Source organism: Musca domestica, unplaced genomic scaffold (assembly GCF_030504385.1).
Source record: "Musca domestica strain aabys unplaced genomic scaffold, Musca_domestica.polishedcontigs.V.1.1 6, whole genome shotgun sequence".
In the NCBI taxonomy this organism is placed as follows: domain Eukaryota; kingdom Metazoa; phylum Arthropoda; class Insecta; order Diptera; family Muscidae; genus Musca; species Musca domestica.
The window spans coordinates 3,180,737-3,186,849 of NW_026712363.1; positions in this window are offsets into that span (position 1 = coordinate 3,180,737).

Below are 6,113 nucleotides of genomic sequence, written 5' to 3' on the forward strand. Positions count from 1 at the left end.
CCTTTGGTAAACGATATCAGCGAGTTTTTATTCACTAAAATAAAATTCTAGATAATGAATTAAAATTCATGAAAACGTAGAATATAATTAAAATCTTACAATTATAGACCCTTCTACGTTCAAATTACAATACATGTATACATAAACTAGCTGGCCCGGTCCGCGTTGCCGGCCCGTAGTTTCAATCTTTAAAGCATAATAAATCACAGATCTGACTTATGTAGGCGGCACAATTTTGATTATAAGTAATGACACCATTATAATTACTCCAATTTTGATTATAAGTAATGACTTGATTATGAGTAATGACTCCATGACTAAATATAAATTAATATTCATGGCAAAAATTATAATTACCGTCGGTTTTAGATATTTTGAATAGCCTGATCTTATTTTTCAGCTATAGGCTTTAATTTGAGTGTTAAATATCTATATGATAAAGAACATCTATAATAGCCCCATGTGAAAATTCAGCTCAATTTTTGATATTGTAAAAAACATTCAAATGAGCTATAATTTGAAATTTGTATTTCCAACGTTTAAAATCCCGTACTGCGTGGTATTCAGTTTTGTCCACCTCATACTTGTCAGAATAGCCAAAGAAATTACTCTTTTGCTCCGATTACCGAAGAGGGGCATTAATTGTTTGTCATTTAAATTGTGCGGTGGAGATCCAATAAAGTTACTTTATAATTTCGTATTTTTTTCATGTTTCTGCCACAATTTCCGACTGAATGAGTCCCAGATTGACATTTCGGAGTTTATTTCATATAGACGTACAACCAAATCTACGTTCCCAACCAATATTCTCTTGGGGGGTTACAAATTCAATAGAATACCAAATTTTCTTTTCTGACCACACATTGGTTGGGAAAGTGGACTTGGGGGTATACTAATGTGGGGACTATACTTAAATAAATTCCTATGAGGATAATTATCTGTAAGATGATCTTCTACCCCAGGTAGCCTCAAGACTAAGATGCGCACTTTTCCGAAAAATAAAAATTTATAAGAAGAGGTTTTCTTCCCCCTTTGGTGATACCAAAACGTGATAACTTTTTGCAAAGATAGTTTCTTCTTAAATTATCAACATAAGCTAAAATTAGTACGAAAAATATGGTTAAATTGTAGAATATACTTGAAATCGGGTTGTTCCGTTATCAGGGGTTATGATCCATATCATGACCTGCCAAAGCGATTAAAGGTATCTTGAATGTTTAGGTAGAATTTCTATTCTGCGTTCTTTATAGTCGGTATTTGACTGATTGCAGTCCCAATGTATTTTGCATTTTGTGTTCTCATTTGACAATTTATTGTCATATGAAAGAAGCAGGTTCACTTTTTGAAATTAACCCCATAACGCTTCTGTGGTCATTTTTGTTTGTTTAAATGTGTTCGCATTTTCCAGCTGAAGCACGATGTAGGTCCTGGAGTAGGAAGCATTTAACATCGTATTGCGCCCTCATTTCATTTTTAATATTATTCATTCAGAATTCAAACCAATAAAAAAATGTACACTTCAATATAGAAAAAAGAAAAATAATCTTCAACTGGTTCGCTGATTTTTTTGCGGCAAATTTTCCTTACGAAGTTTGTCGGTGGAATGTACTATTATTTTGAAATTCGATTCCATTGAAAAATTGTCTATTTTTCCCGATTTTAGAATTTTCATATAAAGCGACAACGGATAAAATTGTTATTTATAGATTTTATGTATTTATTGGGTATTACGAATAAATGCATAAAATCTATAAATAACAGTTTTATCCGTTGTGGCTTTATACTACCCAAAAAAACCTACACATAATATTAGAATTAAAAAAAAAAAAACACTACAAATGTAAATTCGAAAATAGTAAGTCAAAATGGAAAAAATATGCAATATAAAACATTACTATTGTACATTTTAAAGGTCAAAATGAAAATGTTTAAATTTCACATTTTTACGCGATTTTTTTGAATTTTATTCCTTACGGCCAAGAGGCAAATACGAATTTGTCTAAATCGTTAAAATTAGACCGGCGGTCTTTATGTTATAAGAGTAGTAACTAACACAACTTTCTTCTACATATAGAGAGATAGATTTAAAAGTAGGCGCGTTTCTCAGCCCCTAAATAAGTACTTAGGGTAAGATGGAAAGCCAACAGCATCTCGTGTAATAATTCTCAAACCGATATCTTCACTATTTTGGCAAATATAAAGATTTTAGATAAATCGTAATAGTGGACGTAAAAGGAGGCGTGGTCAATATTTTTTTTTCCTTAAAACCTAACTCGGGGTATGACGAACGTTTGTACAAAAAATTATGCAAATCGGTCCAGCCGTTTCCAACTGATTCCGTTACCAACAAACAAAAATTGATTTTTATATATATAGACTATTGAAAAAAATTAGAATAAATTTGATATAAAATTAAACAATGCTTGCTTTTCTAAATTATATTTAATTGTTTCAGTATATAAACAACATAGGTATTCCCTGCCTTACCCCCTGGTAAACATTACCATCTTTCTCCACTTATAAACAAACGTTGTTTTTTAAAAACAACAATAATGGTATTAGTTCCTTAACAACAACAAACCAAAAGTTAACAATTACAAGAAGAAGAAAAAGCCGACTTAACGAAAAAATATTTCGTTAAGTCACATTGCATTTTTGTAGGAAATATCACACCATATACATATATTTTTAGCAATATTATTCTATTGTATTTAATGATAATTAAGTAATGTAGCCTTACACAGCAAATGTACATAGTCTATTGCGTGATGTTCTTGCAGGAATGTTGTTAACATGCAAGGTGTTAACAGCAGCCCAGCGATCCATGGTAAAATATCAGAAAATATTTGTGGGATCTTACCTAATTTAAATAACATATTTATCTGTCGCATCATACATCCATCTCGTCAACAGCAAGTTTCTGGATTGATACAACAGAGAAAATATCATTCTCTGCACTTTTTAAGTAACATTGCCAACTCCATGACAGTACTTTCTGCGAGGGATGGACAAAACTACGATTTATTTATTTATTTATTGTTTTCATTTTTTTTCTTTTTCAAAGTAATATAGTTAATTTATCCATATGGTCACCCTTTTACAATTAATGGTACACAATATTAGAATTTATTGCTTGGTTTATTAAGAATTCGTTTGTAATAAAAAGAACATGGTTTCTGAATAGAATTGAAGATATATATTTGGTTACTCAATCATGTAGATAAAATATGTTTTTTACGGTTAGTTGTATGGCTGTAACACGAAGTCGTCCTTGATATTAAATGGGATGAAGTTCAAGCCATGATTGGGTGGGCGCTATAACAACATAACACCTCGTTGTTTAGCAACATTTCGATACATATTTACCTCAATTTATCCATTTTTCCGCCTCTGTTATGTTCATTGTTAATAGAGCCCGCTTTACATACATAAATTTCTGTATCCTCTATTAGCTATTTTACTTCTTTAAAATTTCATACATGAAATAACAAAAAAATTGTAAGTAAAATCTTTCTGTTGTCCTGTAGCTTTCAAGGATATCGAACTGTTCCGGACTAAGACGTTTGCGAGACTACAGCGAAAGGGATTATGTTGCAAAGTGCTATGTCCCTATGGCGTTTTCTTTTTTGTAATGCCCCTATGGCTTCGTTCGTCATAGACCTAAAACAACACACAATTGTCGTGATCTATATTTACTTCCCAGCGCATGTTTATGTGAGAATATTCTTTATTATCAATGCGTCTCCAGCAGCTTAAGGATCAAATCTATTATTATCTTCTATCATGTTCATAGTTTTATGAACAATTATTAATTGACAAGTTATTAAATCTTTCTCAAGACGCTAAAGATTCCCGTATTTGAATAATCTTTGTCTCCATCAATGACTGAAATGCACTCCTTTGATTTCCTATGAAGACTTGTCTAGGAAAATGTTTTGTTACGTTTTCTACATTATTGAATGGTGTGTTAGCCATTTGCGAACCCGATGGCTCAATCGTTGCAAGTGATGTACTTAGTTCAATTTGTTCATTTTCAGGATGCACATTTAATTCTTCAGACCTTTCCAAATACATTGGACGTTGCGGAGGATCGATGTAGTAGCCTTCCTTGAATTGCTGTTCTAGGCTTGAATTGAAAACTCGTCACAAAATCCAAATCCAGACAATAAAATTAATTCGCTTTGTCTTTCGCCAGGCAAAGGAAAACCGACATTAATTCGCTGTGCCTTTCACCAAGAAAGACTGACAGCTGTAATTGATTCCAAATATCCTACTTCGATTTCGTAAATTCCCAAAAGATGTCCAAATTATTCCAATTGGAATAAAGAAAATGTTGCTAACATAAGAAATAACACGCAAGGGCCTTTGGTAAACGATATCAGCGAGTTTTTATTCACTAAAATAAAATTATAGATAATAAATTAAAATTCATGAAAACGTAGAATATAATTAAAATCTTACAATTATAGACCCTTCTACGTTCAAATTACAATAAATGTATACATAAACTAGCTGGCCCGGTCCGCGTTGCCGGCCCGTAGTTTCAATCTTTAAAGCATAATAAATCACAGATCTGACTTATGTAGGCGGCACAATTTTGATTATAAGTAATGACACCATTATAATTACTCCAATTTTGATTATAAGTAATGACTTGATTATGAGTAATGACTCCATGACTAAATATAAATTAATATTCATGGCAAAAATTATAATTACCGTCGGTTTTAGATATTTTGAATAGCCTGATCTTATTTTTCAGCTATAGGCTTTAATTTGAGTGTTAAATACCTATATGATAAAGAACATCTATAATAGCCCCATGTGAAAATTCAGCTCAATTTTTGATATTGTAAAAAACATTCAAATGAGCTATAATTTGAAATTTGTATTTCCAACGTTTAAAATCCCGTACTGCGTGGTATTCAGTTTTGTCCACCTCATACTTGTCAGAATAGCCAAAGAAATTACTCTTTTGCTCCGATTACCGAAGAGGGGCATTAATTGTTTGTCATTTAAATTGTGCGGTGGAGATCCAATAAAGTTACTTTATAATTTCGTATTTTTTTCATGTTTCTGCCACAATTTCCGACTGAATGAGTCCCAGATTGACATTTCGGAGTTTATTTCATATAGACGTACAACCAAATCTACGTTCCCAACCAATATTCTCTTGGGGGGTTACAAATTCAATAGAATACCAAATTTTCTTTTCTGACCACACATTGGTTGGGAAAGTGGACTTGGGGGTATACTAATGTGGGGACTATACTTAAATAAATTCCTATGAGGATAATTATCTGTAAGATGATCTTCTACCCCAGGTAGCCTCAAGACCAAGATGCGCACTTTTCCGAAAAATAAAAATTTATAAGAAGAGGTTTTCTTCCCCCTTTGGTGATACCAAAACGTGATAACTTTTTGCAAAGATGTTTTCTTCTTAAATTATCAACATAAGCTAAAATTAGTACGAAAAATATGGTTAAATTGTAGAATATACTTGAAATCGGGTTGTTCCGTTATCAGGGGTTATGATCCATATCATGACCTGCCAAAGCGATTAAAGGTATCTTGAATGTTTAGGTAGAATTTCTATTCTGCGTTCTTTATAGTCGGTATTTGACTGATTGCAGTCCCAATGTATTTTGCATTTTGTGTTCTCATTTGACAATTTATTGTCATATGAAAGAAGCAGGTTCACTTTTTGAAATTAACCCCATAACGCTTCTGTGGTCATTTTTGTTTGTTTAAATGTGTTCGCATTTTCCAGCTGAAGCACGATGTAGGTCCTGGAGTAGGAAGCATTTAACATCGTATTGCGCCCTCATTTCATTTTTAATATTATTCATTCAGAATTCAAATCAATAAAAAAATGTACACTTCAATATAGAAAAAAGAAAAATAATCTTCAACTGGTTCGCTGATTTTTTTGCGGCAAATTTTTAAAGGTCCTTACGAAGTTTGTCGGTGGAATGTACTATTATTTTGAAATTCGATTCCATTGAAAAATTGTCGATTTTTCCCGATTTTAGAATTTTCATATAAAGCGACAACGGATAAAATTGTTATTTATAGATTTTATGTATTTATTGGGTATTACGAATAAATACATA